We start from the raw sequence: 22,943 nt of genomic DNA, 5'->3' as shown, positions 1-22,943 counted from the left end.
TCCACACACACTGACTCTCACTGGGATGCAGTTCCACACACACTGACTCTCACTGGGATACAGTTCCACCCACACTGACTCTCACTGGGATACAGTTCCACACACACTGACTCTCACTGGGGTACAGTTCCCGAGGCACTGACTCTCACTGGGGTACAGTTCCCCAGGCACTGTCACTCACTGGGGTACAGTTTCTCAGGCACTGACTCTCACTGGGGTACAGTTCCCCAGGCCCTGACACTCACGGGAGTACAGATCCCCAGGCACTGACTCTCACTGGGGTACAGTTCCCCAGGCACTGACACACACGGGGGTACAGTTCCCCAGGCCCTGACACTCACGGGAGTACAGCTCCCCAGGCACTGACTCTCACTGGGGGTACAGTTCCCCAGGGATGGACTCTCACTGGGGTACAGTTCCCCAGGCACTGACTCTCACTGGGTACAGTTCCATAAGCACTGACTCTCACTGGGATACAGATCCACACACACTGACTCTCACTGCAGCACAGTTCCACACACACTGACTCTCACTGGAGTACAGTTCCACACACACTGACTCTCACTGGGATGCAGTTCCACACACACTGACTCTCACTGGGATACAGTTTCACACACACTGACTCTCACTGGGATACAGTTCCCCACACACTGACTCTCACTGGGATACACTTCCACACACTGACTCTCACTGGGGTACAGTTCCCCAGGCACTGACCTCACTGGGATACAGTTCCACACACACTGACTCTCAGTGCAGTCCAGCTCCACACACACTGACTCTCACTGTGATACTGTTCCACCCACACTGACTCTCACTGGGGTACAGTTCCAGACACACTGACTCTCACTGGGGTACAGTTCCACAGGCACTGACTCGCACTGGTGTTCAGTTCCACACACACTGACTCTCACTGGGATGCAGTTCCACACACACTGACTCTCACTGGGATACATTTCCACACACACTGACTCTCACTGGAGTACAGTTCCGCACACACTGACTCTCACTGGGGTACAGTTCCACACACACTGACTCTCACTGGAGTACAGTTCCGCACACACTGACTCTCACTGGGATGCAGTTCCACACACATTGACTCTCACTGGGATACAGTTTCACACACACTGACTCTCACTGGGATACAGTTCCCCACACACTGACTCTCACTGGGATACAGTTCCACACACATTGACTCTCAGTGCAGTCCAGTTCCACACACACTGACTCTCACTGGGATGCAGTTCCACACACACTGACTCTCACTGGGATACATTTCCACACACACTGACTCTCACTGGAGTACAGTTCCGCACACACTGACTCTCACTGGGGTACAGTTCCAGACACACTGACTCTCACTGGGGTACAGTTCCACAGGCACTGACTCTCACTGGGATACATTTCCACACACACTGACTCTCACTGGGATACAGTTCCACACACACTGACTCTCACTGGAGTACAGTTCCACACACACTAACTCTCACTGGAGTACAGTTCCGCACACACTGACTCTCACTGGGGTACAGTTCCCCAGGCACTGACTCTCACTGGGTACAGTTCCATAAGCACTGACTCTCACTGGGATACAGATCCACACACACTGACTCTCACTGCAGCACAGTTCCACACACACTGACTCTCACTGGAGTACAGTTCCACACACACTGACTCTCACTGGGATGCAGTTCCACACACACTGACTCTCACTGGGATACAGTTTCACACACACTGACTCTCACTGGGATACAGTTCCCCACACACTGACTCTCACTGGGATACACTTCCACACACTGACTCTCACTGGGGTACAGTTCCCCAGGCACTGACCTCACTGGGATACAGTTCCACACACACTGACTCTCAGTGCAGTCCAGCTCCACACACACTGACTCTCACTGTGATACTGTTCCACCCACACTGACTCTCACTGGGGTACAGTTCCAGACACACTGACTCTCACTGGGGTACAGTTCCACAGGCACTGACTCGCACTGGTGTTCAGTTCCACACACACTGACTCTCACTGGGATGCAGTTCCACACACACTGACTCTCACTGGGATACATTTCCACACACACTGACTCTCACTGGAGTACAGTTCCGCACACACTGACTCTCACTGGGGTACAGTTCCACACACACTGACTCTCACTGGAGTACAGTTCCGCACACACTGACTCTCACTGGGATGCAGTTCCACACACATTGACTCTCACTGGGATACAGTTTCACACACACTGACTCTCACTGGGATACAGTTCCCCACACACTGACTCTCACTGGGATACAGTTCCACACACATTGACTCTCAGTGCAGTCCAGTTCCACACACACTGACTCTCACTGGGATGCAGTTCCACACACACTGACTCTCACTGGGATACATTTCCACACACACTGACTCTCACTGGAGTACAGTTCCGCACACACTGACTCTCACTGGGGTACAGTTCCAGACACACTGACTCTCACTGGGGTACAGTTCCACAGGCACTGACTCTCACTGGGATACATTTCCACACACACTGACTCTCACTGGGATACAGTTCCACACACACTGACTCTCACTGGAGTACAGTTCCACACACACTAACTCTCACTGGAGTACAGTTCCGCACACACTGACTCTCACTGGGGTACAGTTCCAGACACACTGACTCTCACTGGGGTACAGTTCCACAGGCACTGACTGGAACTGGTGTTCAGTTCCACACACACTGACTCTCACTGGGATACAGTTCCACACACACTGACTCTCACTGGGGTACAGTTCCAGACACACTGACTCTCACTGGGGTACAGTTCCACAGGCACTGACTGGAACTGGTGTTCAGTTCCACACACACTGACTCTCACTGGGATACAGTTCCACACACACTGACTCTCAGTGGGGTGCAGTTCTACTGGAACTGAATCTCACTGGTGTTCATTTCCACACACACTGACTCTCACTGGGGTACAGTTCCCCAGGCACTGACTCTCACTGGGATGCAGTTCCACACACATTGACTCTCACTGGGGTACAGTTCCCCAGGCACTGACTCTCATTGGGATACAGTTCCACACACACTGACTCTCATTGAGGTACATTTCCTCAAGCACTGACTCTCACTGGGATACAGTTCCACACACTGATTCTCACTGGGGTACAGTTCCACACACACTGACTCTCACTGGGATGCAGTTCCACACACACTGACTCTCACTGGGATTCAGTTCCACACACACCGACTCTCACTGGGATGCAGTTCCCCACACACTGACTCTCACTGGGATACAGTTCCACACACTGACTCTCACTGGGATACAGTTCCACACACTGACTCTCACTGGGGTACAGTTCCCCAGGCACTGACCTCACTGGGATACAGTTCCACACACACTGACTCTCACTGCAGTCCAGTTCCACACACACTGACTCTCACTGGGATACAGTTCCACCCACACTGACTCTCACTGGGATACAGCTCCACACACACTCACGATCACTGCAGCACAGTTCCACACACACTGACTCTCACTGGAGTACAGTTCCGCACACACTGACTCTCACAGGGGTACAGTTCCACACACACTGACTCTCACTGGGATACAGTTCCACACACACTGACTCTCACTGGCGTTCAGTTCCACACACGCTGACTCTCACTGGGATACAGTTCCACACACACTGACTCTCACTGGGATACAGTTCCACACACACTGACTCTCACTGGGATACAGTTCCACACACACTGACTCTCACTGGGATGCAGTTCCACACACACTGACTCTCACTGGGATACAGTTTCACACACACTGACTCTCACTGTGATACAGTTCCCCACACACTGACTCTCACTGGGATACAGTTCCACACACAGACTCTCACTGGGGTACAGTTGACCAGGCACTGACCTCACTGGGATACAGTTCCACACACACTGACTCTCAGTGCAGTCCAGTTCCACACACACTGACTCTCACTGTGATACTGTTCCACCCACACTGACTCTCACTGGGATACAGTTCCACACACTGACTCTCACTGGGATACAGTTCCACACACTGACTCTCACTGGGGTACAGTTCCCCAGGCACTGACCTCACTGGGATACAGTTCCACACACACTGACTCTCACAGCAGTCCAGTTCCACACACACTGACTCTCACTGGGATACAGTTCCACCCACACTGACTCTCACTGGGATACAGCTCCACACACACTCACGATCACTGCAGCACAGTTCCACACACACTGACTCTCACTGGAGTACAGTTCCGCACACACTGACTCTCACAGGGGTACAGTTCCACACACACTGACTCTCACTGGGATACAGTTCCACACACACTGACTCTCACTGGCGTTCAGTTCCACACACGCTGACTCTCACTGGGATACAGTTCCACACACACTGACTCTCACTGGGATACAGTTCCACACACACTGACTCTCACTGGGATACAGTTCCACACACACTGACTCTCACTGAGGTACAGTTCCACACACACTGACTCTCACTGGGATGCAGATCCACACACTGACTCTCACTGGGATACAGTTCCACACACAGTGACTCTCACTGAGGTACAGTTCCACACACACTGACTGTCACTGTGATACAGTTCCACACACACTGACTCTCACTGAGGTACAGTTGCACACACTGACTCTCACTGGGATACAGTTCCACACACTGACTCTCACTGGATACAGTTCCACACACACTGACTCTCACTGGGGTACATTTCCACACACACTGACTCTCACTGAGGTACAGTTCCACACACTGACTCTCACTGGGATACAGTTCCACACACACTGACTCTCACTGGGATACAGGTCCACACACACTGACTCTCACTGGTGTACAGTTCCAGATTTTTTGCTTATTTGCTATCTAGCTTTTCCCAGAGAACCTCTTTAAGTTGCCCGGACAGGATTAATTTCTTACAATATTGATTGTGGCTGTCCTTGAAATCACTGTGCTCTCCAGTTGAGATCTGTGAGTATGTTGTTATCTGAACAGAATTGTTAACCCTATCTATATATTTCCACTGGCAATCTGTATATTTGTGGAAGGATTTTCCTAGTTGTCCCTTTCAGTGACAGCCTGCTTCAGACAGGCTGCCTCAGCCCCACCATCTGGCCTTTCTTGCAGTCATCGACGAGGAGATTTCCTCTGTTATTCCATGTAACAGAATCATAGACTTACGATGGTGTCACACATAATGCAGTGACAACACAATGCAGTTCGCTGACAGTCTTTATTGTTTTGAATAAGTTCTTATACCGGTTTGGATCTTTGGACTTACAGGGGGAGGTAGGCTGGTCAGAATCAGGGTGCTTAAAGCCACACGTGCCTCGCACCAGGGCTGCAGAGCTGGACAGGACAGCTTCTCTGGACTGATTCAGGATATAATTATCAATGAAAGAGTGCTCTCTTCTTGGCAGGATATGGACATATTCAGAGGATGCGTGCACCTGCCCTGGTACAAAGCTGTGCCCTCAATCATTTGTATACTATCCAGTAATATCTTTCCTTCCTTCTGTAAAAGAAAAATTGCCACTTGCAAATCAATCTAGAGTTATCCTCAGTTAACTTTGTGTCTTTTTCAAGCTTTCATAAGCACTGGTGCAATTGGGTCATCATTTGTTACTTTATAGTAACTGGGAACAAGTCAGATCATTATAACAGAAAATCTGCTAGCTGCAAGGGTCTGACGTGGTTCGCAAGGCACAGGCTCCCTCCAGGACACAGGGCTACTCCACAGCAAACATTTCAACACTCACCACAAATTCCACATTGCAGTCACCTCGGATAGTGGTGAGCTTAGTCCTCTGACAGAGTCCAGAGTCCAAGAAAGGGGCAGAGACTGAGAAGAGGCTATACCACTCCTACTCTGAACTGTTGCAGAAATGGTTAGCTTGAACATGGAGAGAGATGTTGCTCCATGATTGCCTAAAGGGGCAGTGTCACTATATCAAAGAGGTGGGGTCACTGCATTAAAGGGGCAGTGTCACTATATCAAAGAGGTGGGGTCACTGCATTAAAGGGGCAGTGTGACTATATCAAAGAGGTGGGGTCACTGCATTAAAGGGGCAGTGTGACTATCTCAAAGAGGTGGGGTCACTGCATTAAAGGGGCAGTGTGACTATATCAAAGAGGTGGGGTCACTGCATTAAAGGGGCAGTGTGACTATCTCAAAGAGGTGGGGTCACTGCATTAAAGGGGCAGTGTGACTATGTCAAAGAGGTGGGGTCACTGCATTAAAGGGGCAGTGTGACTATATCAAAGAGGTGGGGTCACTGCATTAAAGGGGCAGTGTGACTATATCAAAGAGGTGGGGTCACTGCATTAAAGGGGCAGTGTCACTATATCAAAGAGGTGGGGTCACTGCATTAAAGGGGCAGTGTCACTATATCAAAGAGGTGGGGTCACCGCATTAAAGGGGCAGTGTCACTATATCAAAGAGGTGGGGTCACTGCATTAAAGGGGCAGTGTCACTATATCAAAGAGGTGGGGTCACTGCATTAAAGGGGCAGTGTCACTATATCAAAGAGGTGGGGTCACCGCATTAAAGGGGCAGTGTGACTATATCAAAGAGGTGGGGTCACTGCATTAAAGGGGCAGTGTGACTATATCAAAGAGGTGGGGTCACTGCAGTAAAGGGGCAGTGTGACTATATCAAAGAGGTGGGGTCACTGCATTAAAGGGGCAGTGTGACTATATCAAAGAGGTGGGGTCACCGCATTAAAGGGGCAGTGTCACTATATCAAAGAGGTGGGGTCACCGCATTAAAGGAGTAGTGTCACTATATCAAAGAGGTGGGGTCACTGCATTAAAGGGGCAGTGTGACTATATCAAAGAGGTGGGGTCACTGCATTAAAGGGGCAGTGTGACTATATCAAAGAGGTGGGGTCACCACATTAAAGGGGCAGTGTGACTATATCAAAGAGGTGGGGTCACTGCATTAAAGGGGCAGTGTCACTATATCAAAGAGGTGGGGTCACCGCATTAAAGGGGCAGTGTCACTATATTATGTTTCTGTTTTTCAGATATTCTCATAGCTGACTATTTCCAGGTGGTCTTCACTTGGCTGGATATCTGGGTAAGTTCATAGCGTACCCAAGAAACAAACTGAAAACCCTTTTCCAATTACTTCAGCTGCCAGCTCCATCCTGAATTCACCAAGGATCCACCTAGTCTTCAGAAGGCTGTAGAATCTCACCACACAAAACTTTATATTAGGCTTTAACAGTCATAGAGTCATAGAGTCGTACAGCACAGAAACAGGCCCTTCGGCCCACCGCGTCCATGCCGACCATAATGCCTATCTATACTAATCCCACCTGCCTGCATTAATTCCATATCCCTCTATGCCTTGTTCATTCAAGTACCTGTCCAGCTGCCTCTTAAATGTCGCTACTGTTCCTGCCTCCACCACCTCCTCTGGCAGCTCATTCCAGATACCCACTATTCTTTGTGTGAAATATTTACCCCTTTGATCCCCTTTAAACCTCCTCCCTCTCACCTTAAATCTATGCCCTCTAGTTTTAGTCACCCCTACATGGGAAACGGACTCTGGTTATCTACCCTATCTATGCCTCTCATAATTTTATATACCTCTATCATGTCCTCTCTCAGCCTCCTTCGCTCCAGGGAAAACAGGCCCAGCCTTTCCAATCTCTCTTTATTACTCAAGCCCTCCAAACCAGGCAACATCCTTGTGAATCTTTTCTGCACCCTCTCCAGCTTAATCACATCTTTCCTTTAGTATGGTGACCAGAACTGCACACAGTACTCCAAATGCTGCCTAACCAACGTTATGTGCAACTGTAACATGACGTCCAAACTCTTCTACTCAATGCCTCGGCCGATGAAGGCAAGCATGCCATACGCCTTCTTCACCACCCTGTCTACCTGTGTTGCCACTTTCAGGGAACTATGTACTTGCACCCCAAGGTCTCTCTGCTCAACAACACTCCCCAGAGCCCTGCCATTCACTGTATGTGTCCTGCCCTGGTTTAACTTCCCAAAATGCATCATTTCACACTTATCTGCGTTAAATTCCATTGGCCAATCCCTTACCCACTTTCCCAGTTGATCTATATCCTGTTATAACCTTAGACAACCTTCTTCACTGTCCACTATACCACCAATTTTGGTGTCATCTGCAAACTTACTAATCATCCCCCCTACATTCACATCCAAGTCATTAATATATATGACAAACAACAGAGGGCCCAGCACCGATCTCTGCGGCACACCACTGGTCACCGTCCTCCAATCTGAAAAACAACCCTCCACTACCACCCTCTGCCTCCTATCACCAAGCCAATTTTGTATCCAGTTTGCTAGCTCACCCTGGATCCCAAGTGTTCGAACCTTCTGGACCAGCCTACCATGCAGGGCCTTGTCAAAGGCCTTGCTAAAGTCCATGGAGACAACGTCCATCACCCTGCCCTCGTCAAACCTCTTGGTCACCTCCTCGAAAAACTCACTCAAATTCGTGAGACATGATTTCCCACGCACAAAGCCATGCTGACTATCCCTAATCAGACCATTCCTTTCCAGATGCATATAAATTCTGTCTCTCAGAATCCCTTCCAATAGCTTTCCCACCACTGATGTAAGGCTCACCGGCCTGTAGTTCCCTGGCTTATCCCTGCTGCACTTCTTAAATAAAGGCACAACATTAGCTATCCAGTCAAATAAATGTATGAAGTAAAAATAAAACAACTGAGTAGCAGAAGTAACACCATATATATTTTGAATGTAATTGTTAACCTTAGCTAGTTTGAAATAATAGATAGTTTTCTATGGTTGCATGATGATATAACGAATATTATTAGGTAGTGATGTTTTTTTCTTCTTCATTCATAAAAATTATCTGGCCTGACTGACTGCCTCTGATGGCTCCACACAGACTCAGAGTTAAAAATGCAAGCTGATAAATACCTTCAAAAAAGTTACTAGGACCCAATGAACTTAAATAACTGTGTATTAAATTCAAAAGGAGCTGCCAACCAAACATATAACTGAACAAATCACATAAAAGTCGCATATGTAACTCACCTCCTGTCTCCCCAATGCCTGTCCACCATCTACAAGGCACAAGTCAGGAGTGTGATGGAATACTCTCCACTTGCCTGGATGGGTGCAACTCCAACAACACTCAAGAAGCTCGACACCGTCCAAGACAAAGCAGCCCACTTGATAGGCAACCCATCCACAAACATTCACTCCTTCCACCTCCGTCACACAGTGGCAGCAGTGTGTACCATCTACAACATGCACTGCAGCAACGCACCAAGGCTCCTTCGACAGCACCTTCCAAACCCACGACCTCTACCACCTAGAAGGTCAAGGGCAGCAGATGCATGGGAACACCACCACCTGCAAGTTCCCCTCCAAGTCACACACCATCCTGACTTGGAACTATATCGCCGTTCCTTCACTGTCGCTGGGTCAAAATCCTGGAACTCCCTTCCTAACAGCACTGTGGGTGTACCTATGCCACATAGACTGCAGCGGTTCAAGAAGGCAGCTCACCACCACCTTCTCCAGGGCAATTAGGGATGGGCAATAAATGCTGGCATAGTCAGTGACGCCCACATCCCCCGTAACGAATAAAAACAATTTGTATCGAATAGATTGGCTCCTCCCTCAGACAACATATTGTGATGTGTTTCAATTTAAGCTGGGATATGATTTCTCTGAGTGAAGTTAGTTTTTAGTAAGCTGTGTACTGCAACCAGAACTAAAGAAACCATATTACATTTTAGACAAAAATGCTCTCAAGGTTTGCGCACCTTATTGTTTCTATCTTGCCATTTCCTCACATAAAATAGCAGATTGGAGACTGTTCTCAGCTTGCTGTGTGTGCTGCTCCACAACCAGGATTCAGGAAGTTCACAAGGACTGATGTTGAAATATCCTCGGCCTCCCTGTGGGTAAGACCCTGGGTCTATCCATCCCACCCCCTATTCTGCCTGACAGCGATTACTCTTGACATGGAGAATCATGAGCATAAAGATGTGCACAATCGCTGGGTGAAGCTTTACCCCAATATTCCTTCTCTGTATTGTGCTAGGGACTAAGAAAATCTCAAGTACTGTAGCTGATAGAGAGGGGGAACCTCCAGCAGACGTTGGGCTTACATAATGTGCAGTTTGTTACGTAACCATCAGGCAGTTAGGATGTGTGAAATACTGAGATCAAAAACCCTCAAAGAGGAACAATTTGTGGGAAATGGCACCTTAGCTTTGTAAGTGCTGAGTCGCACAATCAACTTCATAAATAAGAATAACTATGTTTCCAAAAGGGTGTTAGATTAGTGGAGAAAATACAGGGAATGGGATTAAGGGGGAGGATTGATTAGAAGGGAGAAAACAGATTAGTATCTAAAGGCAATTTATCAAAGTATTTGGAAGTGGGTTGTGGTGTCCCACAGGATTCAGTTATGGAACTACTTATACTCATTGTGTATATCAAAGCTCAGAATGAAATTTGCAGACTAAAACAGGAAGTATGGTTAATTCTTTAGAAGACCAAAGAAAACTGTAAAAAGATTTTGATAAGATGGGGAACTGGGCTAAAAATCGACAGATGGGATTCAGCGTCAGTAAGTGTGAGGTGATGCAGTTTAGTTAAAAATAACAGCAGCAGAAATACCGCGAATGGGAATAGGCTCAGTTGCTTTAGAAGAGAACAGATATTTGGGGGATGGGTTCACAGGGCATTAAAGCAACGCCTCAGATCAACACCAAAACCTGGAAGGAGAGAGTAGCCATGGGAGACCATAAACTGAGCATTTGGGAGCAGCGTTTTCTCTCCATTGTGGGTAAGAACCTGGTCATAAGGTGCGAGGTGCTCACGTTATTGCTGTACGTGGCGCAGGTCTGGCCCATACCCCACTCCTGCGCCGTGGCGGTCACCCGAGCCATTTTCCGCTTTATCTGGAGAGGCAAAATGGACCGGCTCCTGAGGGACATGATGTTCAAACCTCTGGATAAGGGCGGAAAAAACGTACCCAACGTTGCCCTCATCCTGATGATCACTTTTGTCTGCGGCGGCATCAAACTGTGCGTAGAGCCCCAGTATGCAAACACCAAGTGTCACTACGTGCTGAGGTTCTATCTGTCCCCGGTGTTGCGAAGGATGAGTCTGACCATATTGCCGTGGAACGCTCCATCCAGTTGGACCGTACTGTACCACCTATCCTTGGTGGAAAAGTTTGTGCAGAAAAACACCTTTGACCACCAATTCATCAGGCAGTGGTCTGCATGGAATGCCCTCAAGGGCCTACGGGAAAAGGAGATGGTGGATTCTGTCGGATGGTTCCTCGAGTAGACTGCCAAAGTCATTTGGCAGAATGCCTCATCACCAGGACTTTCAAACAAGCACCAAGGCATAGCTTGGCTGGTGGTGAGAAGAGCCCTTCCCATCAGATCCTTCCTGCACGCCTGGAGTCTCGCCCCCTCCGCACGCTGCCCCTGAAGTGGCTGTGGTGGGGAAGAGACTGTTGTCCACCTCCTTCTGGAATGTGTCTTTGCAAAGCAAGTGAGGAAAGAGATGCAGTGGCTTTTGTTGAGGTTCATCCCAAGCAGCTCTGTAACACAGGAGTCTGTGCTCTACGGGCTGTTCCCAGTGTCGCACACCGAGACAAACATCAACTGCTGCTGGAGGACTATCAATTTGGTGAAAGATGCTCTTTGGTCTGCCCGAAACTTGCTGGTCTTCCAGCGCAAAGAGTTGTCCACGACCCAGTGTTGCAGACTGGCACATTCCAAGGTCCAGGACTACGTGCTGAGGGACGCACTAAAGCTTGGGCCAGCTGCGGCAAAGGCTCAATGGGGAAAGACCACTGTGTAAGGTCCTCCCGCCATAGTGAACCGAGGGGCTGGAACCTGTGAAAAACCCCTCGGACTGTATACACCAAATATGGGTTTGCTGTAAAATGTACATTGTATGTAAAATGGGATGGAAGGGTTGTGAAGCAACTCACTCCTGTATTAAAAAAAAAACTGATTTCCTTTGCACTTTCTGGAATGCCAACTTGGTACTGTTTTGAACTGTTTTGTAATGTATTTTCTTACAGATTTTATGAATAAAGTAAATTTTTGAGAAAAAAAAGATTGACAAGGCTGTAAAAATAAAAGTAATAGATTTCTAGTTTTTATCACAAGAGGTACAGAATATAGAAGCCAATAAACCTGAATAAGATCTCAGTTAGAGCACTGTGGGCAGTATTGGGCTCCACACCCCAAAGAAAGGATATTGAGTTTTTAGAGAGGGTACAGCATAGACTCATTGGGATGCTGCCTGGTATGAGGAAATACAGATTTCCAGGGACCTCTGTGTCAGCATACATTTGCGAAGCTCCAGGTAGAACAAGAAGGGATAGATTTTTTTAAAAATCCTGAGTGTGGTGAAATTAACCCTTCAATGACCATAACAGTATCTCATAAACAGTGAAAACTGTGAAAAGATATCAACTTGCAGCTCTTGACTGTGAAATAATATAATGAAGTATCACTGCCTCAAATCCTTTTACTTTCTTAAATTCAGCATCAGAAATCTTCCAAAAGGCTTTGTTTTGCTGGGAGTTGGGGAAGTGATTTTACAGACAAGCCCAGTTTAAGTCTTTTCCAAACTTAAAAATGATCAGTCACTCACTCCCTCACAAGGTTGAGGTTGAGGGATGGTCCTGGTGCAGGAGCCAACATTTGGGTCTCTTTCACTGAACTGGTTGAATTCCAGCTTTCTTCACTGAACTCTCAGCTGTGTGTTTATGATGAGGCCCAGGGTTTAAGGGCTGCTTCACAAAATGCACATCTGTCAAGTTGAACAGAACAAAGGGACAGCCATAGTCTCCTGACCAACTCCCCTGCTCCGACAGCTGCCATGTACTACAGAAACCAATTGGAAATTTATTCACAACTTTTCGTTATATAGAGGAAAAAATAAAGCATGTGGGTTCATTTTTTTGGAAAGTCCCTCGGGAAACATTGTTTTGTTAACCTTGAAGTGAACTTTTAATTTTTAAAATTATGATGAAATCCTTTTCCATCTGAACTTTAAAACTCAAGTTCCAAAATTTCTCTATTTTCTGCCTGTGTGTGCTACACACTAACTGTGGTTGAAAATATAAGCCTCCTCCTCTCAGGCTTTGCCAGGGCTAAAATAAAAGCAAAATACTGCAGATGCTGGAAATCTGAAACAAAAACAAAAAGTGCTGGAAAGACTCAGCAGGTCTGGCAGCATCTGTGGAGAGAGAAGCAAAGTTAACGTTTCAGGTCAGTTCTGATGAAAGGTCACAGACCTGAAACGTTAATTCTGCTTCTCTCTCCACAAATGCTGACAGACCTGCTGAGTCTTTCCAGCACTTTTTGTTTTTATTTGCCAGTGTTAATCTGAACTGATCAGTGGGAGGTACCCTGGAGTAATCGGGACACAATCTCCTTCTGTGTCCTTGTCCCACCGGTAGGAAAACACCCAAACTTTAATTAACATCTCCACTTACTGTCATGGCTGAGTACAGGGTTTCAGCGGGGCGAATCTTGGATATGAATGCACGGCCCACTGTTCCCTACATTGACATGCTAATTTACCACCATGACACCTTTCAATCCAACCGTTTATATCTTCAGCTATCAGAATCTGTGGAAATGAGGTTAAAAAAAACACTCAATTAACAACTATCCCAGAACCTTGAACTCCAGAGAACCTCCTGAAGGACAACAACACCATTTAAAGGCTCATCCCGTTTATATTCCTCATTCAAGTGTAGCCAGAAATGAAGTAATAAAAGCACTAAAAGACCCAGCCTTTCAATGCAGCTGTTGAAACATTCACACCCATGATTACCACAGGCTGCCTAGTACTTATTGCACCAGATAATCTTTGGCACTGATAAAACACTGAAGAACATAAGAAATAGGAGCCTCAGTGTTGTTCAGCACTGCTTTTCTACCATCTAATCTTGGATAAACTGCAATATCCTCCAGTTAAACGCTGGGAACAACTAACTAGACTGAATTAGACTTTGCAAACTCTGAGTCCTGTTTGATCCAAAGATAAGCTTCCTTGTCATCACAAAGACCGCATACATCCACCTTTGGAGCATTACCCATTTTTCAACAGCCCATCTGTCACTGAAACACTCAACCATGCCATTGTCACCTCCAGATCTGATCCAATGTTCTCCTGTCCAGCCTCATGAGATGAGGACATAAGGAATCTGCAAAGGGATAGAGATAGGTTGAGTGAGTGGGAAAAAACTTGGTAGATGGAGTTTAATGTAGGAAAGTGTGAGGTCATGCACTTTGGTGGGAAGAATCAAAAGGCAGACTATTATTTAAATGGGGAGAGACTCCAAAAAAGTGCAGCACAGAGGGATCTGGGTGTTCTTGTGCATGAAACACAAAAAGTTAGCATGCAGGTACAGAAGGTAATTAAGATGGCAAATGGAATTTTGGCCTTTATTGCTAGGGGGTTGGAGTTTAAAAATAAGGAAGTCTTGTTACAACTGTACAGGGTGTTGGTGAGGCTTCCTTGAACAGAGACCCAACCAGTCCCCATCTACCACCACCCTCCTCCGCCAGGTTGAACTTGTTCTCACATTGAACAACTTCTCCTTCAACTCCACTCACTTCCTTCAAGTAAAAGGTGTTGCTATGGGTACCCGCATGGGTCCTAGTTATGCTTGTCTTTTTGTGGGATATGTCAAACATTCCTTGTTACAGTCCTACTCAGGCCCCCTCCCCCAACTCTTTTTCCAGTACATTGATGACTGTATCGGTGCCGTTTCCTGCTCCCGCCCCGAACTGGAAAACTTTATCAACTTTGCTTCCAATTTCCACCCTTCTCTCACCTTTACATGGTCCATCTCCGACACTTCCCTCGAGGAACAGCACCTCATTTACCGATTTTTCACGCTACAGCCTACCGGACTGATCATTGAGTTCAACGATTTCAGAGCATGACTGGCACTGCCCTCCCCACTTTTTATTTGTAGTTTTTTTTTCCCTTTTTATTTATTATTTGTTTATTTTATTTTAGTTTGCTTCATCATTCATGTTTTACCATGTGCCTACCCACTGCCCTATCAACACCTGGCCTTTTGTTATCTCTTGCCCCAGCCCCACTTTATTTGCTTAAAACATATTACATTTCTAATCTTTGCCAGTTCTGAAGAAGGCTGACTGACCCGAAACGTTAACTCTGCTTCTCTCTCCACAGATGCTGCCAGACCTGCTGAGTATTTCCAGCATTTCTTGTTTTTATTTCTGCTCCTCTAGATCTGGCTTCTTGTGAATTCCCCTGCCTTTGCCCCAACCATCTTGACCTCACACTCTGGAATTCCACCTCTAACCATTTCTAACTAATCACACTTCTCTCCTATTTTAAGACCCACTTCTAACCAAGCATTTTCTCACTTCTCCTCATATCTCCTTCTTTGGCTTAGTGTTCATTTTTGATTACACCTCTGTGGAGCCCCTTGGGATGTTTTTCTCTGTGAAAGGCATTTTTTATATACATGTAAGCTATTGTTATCACTATGAATTACTACTTAAGATAATGGGCAGGTTTCATCAACTAACTGCATATCAGAGACTAACACAGCAGAGCCACTTAGTTACACAACTCCACTGCTGACCACAACCTACTCTAATATCACTATTGAAACAATGTGTAATTACCACACAGCGCATGTGCAACTGGGATTCACTCCCAGTGCACTCTGCTAATGCTTACTAAATTTTCTTCGACTCTGCCCACCGCTGTGTGTATTTATGTGTGTCTTCAAGTATCCCCAGACTGTGTCTGTATGTAAATGCAGTCTCCTTATGCACCCTGCACTGCATGTGACAGACAGCTTCTCATATAACATTCAATGATCATGTGAGAGTTGCCCTCCGCCACTATTGTTGTATTTACCTTAGTTGGGTATCTCGGTACACTCGCATTCCTAAGGTATTAATGCCATAATATCTTCTTTGGCCTCCTTGTCTCGAGAGATAATGGGTAAGCGCCTGGAGGTGGTCAGTGGTTTGTGGAGCAGCGCCTGGAGTGGCTATAAAGGCCAATTCTAGAGTGACAGACTCTTCCACAGGTGCTGCAGAAAAATTTGTTTGTTGGGGCTGTTACACAGTTGGCTCTCCCCTTGCGCTTTTGTCTTTTTTCCTGCCAACTGCTAAGTCTCTTCGACTCGCCGCACTTTAGCCCCGCCTTTATGGCTGCCCGCCAGCTCTGGCGAATGCTGGCAACTGACTCCCACGACTTGTGATCAATGTCACACGATTTCATGTCGCGTTTGCAGACCTCTTTAAAGCGGAGACATGGACGGCCGGTGGGTCTGATACCAGTGGCGAGCTCGCTGTACAATGTGTCTTTGGGGATCCTGCCATCTTCCATGCTGCTCACATGGCCAAGCCATCTTAAGCACCGCTGACTCAGTAGGGTGTATATGCTGGGGATGTTGGTCGCCTCGAGGACTTCTCTGTTGGAGATACGGTCCTGCCACCTGATGCCAAGGATTCTCCAGAGGCAGCGAAGATGGAATGAATTGAGACGTCGCTCTTGGCTGACATACGTTGTCCAGGCCTCGCTGCCATAGAGCAAGGTACTGAGGACACAGGCTTGAAACACTCGGACTTTTGTGTTCCGTGTCAGTGCGCCATTTTCCCACACTCTCTTGGCCAGTCTGGACATAGCAGTGGAAGCCTTTCCCATGCGCTTGTTGATTTCTGCATCTAGAGACAGGTTACTGGTGATAGTTGAGCCTAGGTAGGTGAACTCTTGAACCAGTTCCAGAGCGTGGTCACCAATATTGATGGATGGAGCATTTCTGACATCCTGTCCCATGATGTTCGTTTTCTTGAGGCTGATAGTTGGGCCAAATTCATTGCAGGCAGCCGCAAACCTGTCGATGAGACTCTGCTGGCACTCTTCAGTGTGAGATGTTAAAGCAGCATCGTCAGCAAAGAGGAGTTCCCTGATGAGGACTTTCCGTACTTTGGACTTGGCTCTTAGACGGGCAAGGTTGAACAACCTGCCCCCTGATCTTGTGTGGAGGAACATTCCTTCTTCAGAAGTCTTGAACGCATGTGAGAGCAGCAGGGAGAAGAAAATCCCAAAAAGTGTGGGTGCGAGAACACAGCCCTGTTTCACGCCACTCAGGATAGGAAAGGGGTCTGATGAGGTGCCGCCATGTTGAATTGTGCCTTTCATATTTAGTTTAGTTTAGAGATACAGCACTGAAACAGGCCCTTCGGCCCACCGAGTCTGTGCCGACCATCAACCACCCATTTATACTAATCCTACACTAATCCCATATTCCCACCACATCCCCACCTGTCCCTATATTTCCCTACCACCTACCTATACTAGGGGCAATTTATAATGGCCAATTTACCTACCAACCTGCAAGTCTTTTGGCTGTGGGAGGAAACCGGAGCACCCGGAGAAAACCCACGCAGACACAGGGAGAACTTGCAAACTCCACACAGGCAGTACCCAGAAATTCAACCCAGGTCGCTGGAGCTGTGAGGCTGCGGTGCTAACCACTGCGCCACTGTGCCGCCCCAAATTGTCATGGAATGAGGTGATGATACTTAGTAGCTTTGGAGGACATCCAATCTTTTCTAGTAGTCTGAAGAGACCACGTCTGCTGACGAGGTCAAAGGCTTTGGTGAGATCAATGAAAGCAATGTAGAGGGGCATCTGTTGTTTGCGGCATTTCTCCTGTATCCGATGAAGGGAGAACAGCATGTCAATGGTCAATCTCTCTGCACGAAAGCCACACTGTGCCTCAGGGTAGACGCGCTCGGTCAGCTTCTGGAGCCTGTTTAGTGTGACTCGAGCGAAGACCTTCCCCACTATGCTGAGCAGGGAGATTCCACGGTAGTTGTTGCAGTCACCACGGTCACCTTTGTTTTTATAGAGGGTGATGATATAATATACAAGAATTATTTTAAACGAGATGAACAATGTGAACAGCAATATTTTGGTATCATGTTATGTGGACAATTACGATATGTCAGGTTTGGAGCGGAGAAAAACAAAACCTATGGCAATAAAATCCATATCAGTTTACAGGGAGCTCCTTTGAAGTAACTGGCTGGTTTACAATTATGTCACATGCTGTAAAATAAACTAGCTATAGAATGTAAACATATGAGAACCTTAATCCAGGATTGTCACTGTCTATGTTGTCTGATTGAGAAGGCTTGCAGCTTGTGCAATGTTCTCTCCAGTCAGGAGAACTGAATGGAGGAGACTTTGTTCTTTCATAATCAGGTTATTTTCTTTAAATTTTTACAGTGAGCAGAGCAGAAAGCAGGCAGTATTCGGCAGATATTTAAAACAGGCTGAGTGTCCTAGCACTGACTGTGTGTGTATAACAGGACTGAGTGTCCCAGCACTGACTGTGTGTGTATAACAGGACTGAGTGTCCCAGCACTGACTGTGTGTGTATAACAGGACTGAGTGTCCCAGCACTGACTGTGTGTGTATAACAGGACTGAGTGTCCCAGCACTGACTGTGTGTGTATAACAGGACTGAGTGTCCCAGCACTGACTGTGTGTGTATAACAGGACTGAGTGTCCCAGCACTGACTGTGTGTGTATAACAGGACTGAGTGTCCCAGCACTGACTGTGTGTGTATAACAGGACTGAGTGTCCCAGCACTGACTGTGTGTGTATAACAGGAGTGAGTGTGTGTGTATAACAAGACTGAGTGTCCCAGCACTGACTGTGTGTGTATAACAGGACTGAGTGTCCCAGCACTGACTGTGTGTGTATAACAGGACTGAGTGTCCCAGCACTGACTGTGTGTGTATAACAGGACTGAGTGTCCCAGCACTGACTGTGTGTGTATAACAGGACTGAGTGTCCCAGCACTGACTGTGTGTGTATAACAGGACTGAGTGTCCCAGCACTGACTGTGTGTGTATAACAGGACTGAATGTCCCAGCACTGACTGTGTGTGTATAACAGGACTGAGTGTCCCAGCACTGACTGTGTGTTTATAACAGGACTGAGTGTCCCAGCACTGACTGTGTGTGTATAACAGGACTGAGTGTCCCAGCACTGACTGTGTGTGTATAACAGGACTGAGTGTCCCAGCACTGACTGTGTGTGTATAACAGGACTGAGTGTCCCAGCACTGACTGTGTGTGTATAACAGGACTGAGTGTCCCAGCACTGACTGTGTGTGTATAACAGGACTGAGTGTCCCAGCACTGACTGTGTGTGTATAACAGGACTGAGTGTCCCAGCACTGACTGTGTGTGTATAACAGGACTGAGTGTCCCAGCACTGACTGTGTGTGTATAACAGGACTGAGTGTCCCAGCACTGACTGTGTGTGTATAACAGGACTGAGTGTCCCAGCACTGACTGTGTGTGTATAACAGGACTGAGTGTCCCAGCACTGACTGTGTGTGTATAACAGGACTGAATGTCCCAGCACTGACTGTGTGTGTGTAACAGGACTGAGTGTCCCAGCACTGACTGTGTGTGTATAACAGGAGTGAGTGTCCCAGCACTGACTGTGTGTGTATAACAGGACTGAATGTCCCAGCACTGACTGTGTGTGTATAACAGGACTGAATGTCCCAGCACTGACTGTGTGTGTATAACAGGAGTGAGTGTCCCAGCACTGACTGTGTGTGTATAACAGGACTGAGTGTCCCAGCACTGACTGTGTGTTTATAACAGGACTGAGTGTCCCAGCACTGACTGTGTGTGTATAACAGGAGTGAGTGTCCCAGCACTGACTGTGTGTGTATAACAGGACTGAATGTCCCAGCACTGACTGTGTGTGTATAACAGGACTGAGTGTCCCAGCACTGACTGTGTGTGTATAACAGGACTGAGTGTCCCAGCACTGACTGTGTGTGTGTAACAGGACTGAGTGTCCCAGCACTGACTGTGTGTGTATAACAGGAGTGAGTGTCCCAGCACTGACTGTGTGTGTATAACAGGACTGAATGTCCCAGCACTGACTGTGTGTGTGTAACAGGACTGAGTGTCCCAGCACTGACTGTGTGTGTATAACAGGAGTGAGTGTCCCAGCACTGACTGTGTGTGTATAACAGGACTGAATGTCCCAGCACTGACTGTGTGTGTATAACAGGACTGAATGTCCCAGCACTGACTGTGTGTGTATAACAGGAGTGAGTGTCCCAGCACTGACTGTGTGTGTATAACAGGACTGAGTGTCCCAGCACTGACTGTGTGTGTGTAACAGGACTGAGTGTCCCAGCACTGACTGTGTGTGTATAACAGGAGTGAGTGTCCCAGCACTGACTGTGTGTGTATAACAGGACTGAGTGTCCCAGCACTGACTGTGTGTGTATAACAGGACTGAATGTCCCAGCACTGACTGTGTGTGTATAACAGGACTGAATGTCCCAGCACTGACTGTGTGTGTATAACAGGACTGAGTGTCCCAGCACTGACTGTGTGTGTATAACAGGAGTGAGTGTCCCAGCACTGACTGTGTGTGTATAACAGGACTGAGTGTCCCAGCACTGACTGTGTGTGTATAACAGGACTGAATGTCCCAGCACTGACTGTGTGTGTATAACAGGACTGAGTGTCCCAGCACTGACTGTGTGTGTATAACAGGACTGAGTGTCCCAGCACTGACTGTGTGTGTATAACAGGACTGAGTGTCCCAGCACTGACTGTGTGTGTATAACAGGACTGAGTGTCCCAGCACTGACTGTGTGTGTATAACAGGACTGAATGTCCCAGCACTGACTGTGTGTGTATAACAGGACTGAGTGTCCCAGCACTGACTGTGTGTTTATAACAGGACTGAGTGTCCCAGCACTGACTGTGTGTGTATAACAGGACTGAGTGTCCCAGCACTGACTGTGTGTGTATAACAGGACTGAGTGTCCCAGCACTGACTGTGTGTGTATAACAGGACTGAGTGTCCCAGCACTGACTGTGTGTGTATAACAGGACTGAGTGTCCCAGCACTGACTGTGTGTGTATAACAGGACTGAGTGTCCCAGCACTGACTGTGTGTGTATAACAGGACTGAGTGTCCCAGCACTGACTGTGTGTGTATAACAGGACTGAGTGTCCCAGCACTGACTGTGTGTGTATAACAGGACTGAGTGTCCCAGCACTGACTGTGTGTGTATAACAGGACTGAGTGTCCCAGCACTGACTGTGTGTGTATAACAGGACTGAATGTCCCAGCACTGACTGTGTGTGTATAACAGGACTGAGTGTCCCAGCACTGACTGTGTGTGTATAACAGGACTGAATGTCCCAGCACTGACTGTGTGTGTGTAACAGGACTGAGTGTCCCAGCACTGACTGTGTGTGTATAACAGGAGTGAGTGTCCCAGCACTGACTGTGTGTGTATAACAGGACTGAATGTCCCAGCACTGACTGTGTGTGTATAACAGGACTGAATGTCCCAGCACTGACTGTGTGTGTATAACAGGAGTGAGTGTCCCAGCACTGACTGTGTGTGTATAACAGGACTGAGTGTCCCAGCACTGACTGTGTGTTTATAACAGGACTGAGTGTCCCAGCACTGACTGTGTGTGTATAACAGGAGTGAGTGTCCCAGCACTGACTGTGTGTGTATAACAGGACTGAGTGTCCCAGCACTGACTGTGTGTGTATAACAGGACTGAGTGTCCCAGCACTGACTGTGTGTGTATAACAGGACTGAGTGTCCCAGCACTGACTGTGTGTGTATAACAGGACTGAGTGTCCCAGCACTGACTGTGTGTGTATAACAGGACTGAGTGTCCCAGCACTGACTGTGTGTGTATAACAGGACTGAATGTCCCAGCACTGACTGTGTGTGTATAACAGGACTGAATGTCCCAGCACTGACTGTGTGTGTATAACAGGACTGAGTGTCCCAGCACTGACTGTGTGTGTATAACAGGAGTGAGTGTCCCAGCACTGACTGTGTGTGTATAACAGGACTGAATGTCCCAGCACTGACTGTGTGTGTGTAACAGGACTGAGTGTCCCAGCACTGACTGTGTGTGTATAACAGGAGTGAGTGTCCCAGCACTGACTGTGTGTGTATAACAGGACTGAATGTCCCAGCACTGACTGTGTGTGTATAACAGGACTGAATGTCCCAGCACTGACTGTGTGTGTATAACAGGAGTGAGTGTCCCAGCACTGACTGTGTGTGTATAACAGGACTGAGTGTCCCAGCACTGACTGTGTGTGTGTAACAGGACTGAGTGTCCCAGCACTGACTGTGTGTGTATAACAGGAGTGAGTGTCCCAGCACTGACTGTGTGTGTATAACAGGACTGAGTGTCCCAGCACTGACTGTGTGTGTATAACAGGACTGAATGTCCCAGCACTGACTGTGTGTGTATAACAGGACTGAATGTCCCAGCACTGACTGTGTGTGTATAACAGGACTGAGTGTCCCAGCACTGACTGTGTGTGTATAACAGGACTGAGTGTCCCAGCACTGACTGTGTGTGTATAACAGGACTGAGTGTCCCAGCACTGACTGTGTGTGTATAACAGGACTGAGTGTCCCAGCACTGACTGTGTGTGTATAACAGGACTGAGTGTCCCAGCACTGACTGTGTGTGTATAATAGGACTGAATGTCCCAGCACTGACTGTGTGTGTATAACAGGACTGAATGTCCCAGCACTGACTGTGTGTGTATAACAGGACTGAGTGTCCCAGCACTGACTGTGTGTGTGTAACAGGACTGAGTGTCCCAGCACTGACTGTGTGTGTATAACAGGACTGAGTGTCCCAGCACTGACTGTGTGTGTATAACAGGACTGAGTGTCCCAGCACTGACTGTGTGTGTATAACAGGACTGAGTGTCCCAGCACTGACTGTGTGTGTATAACAGGACTGAGTGTCCCAGCACTGACTGTGTGTGTATAACAGGACTGAATGTCCCAGCACTGACTGTGTGTGTA

General features: G+C 47.5%; 1 protein-coding gene across 6 annotated transcripts in view; it reads right to left on the bottom strand.

The window, feature by feature from the left end:
- The window catches only part of LOC137355796 (sphingosine 1-phosphate receptor 2-like), a 235,104-nt gene that overhangs the window by 143,865 nt on the left and 68,296 nt on the right, over positions 1–22,943 (bottom strand). For 2 of the 6 annotated variants that reach the window (XM_068021323.1, XM_068021326.1), the window contains exon 1: positions 9,070–9,551. The exons of 1 other annotated variant lie outside the window; for it this stretch is intronic. The gene's annotated coding sequence lies outside the window, so the exon portion shown is untranslated. Of the gene's footprint in view, positions 1–5,783; positions 5,941–9,069; positions 9,552–9,806; positions 9,827–22,943 lie in introns of those variants that run through there. 3 more of the 6 variants (XM_068021325.1, XM_068021328.1, XM_068021324.1) reach the window with 3 other exon arrangements.

This window comes from Heterodontus francisci, chromosome 43 (assembly GCF_036365525.1).
Source record: "Heterodontus francisci isolate sHetFra1 chromosome 43, sHetFra1.hap1, whole genome shotgun sequence".
NCBI classification, from domain to species: Eukaryota; Metazoa; Chordata; class Chondrichthyes; order Heterodontiformes; family Heterodontidae; genus Heterodontus; species Heterodontus francisci.
Note: the sequence above shows the minus strand (reverse complement) of the source record. Positions and strands in the feature narration are given on the sequence as shown.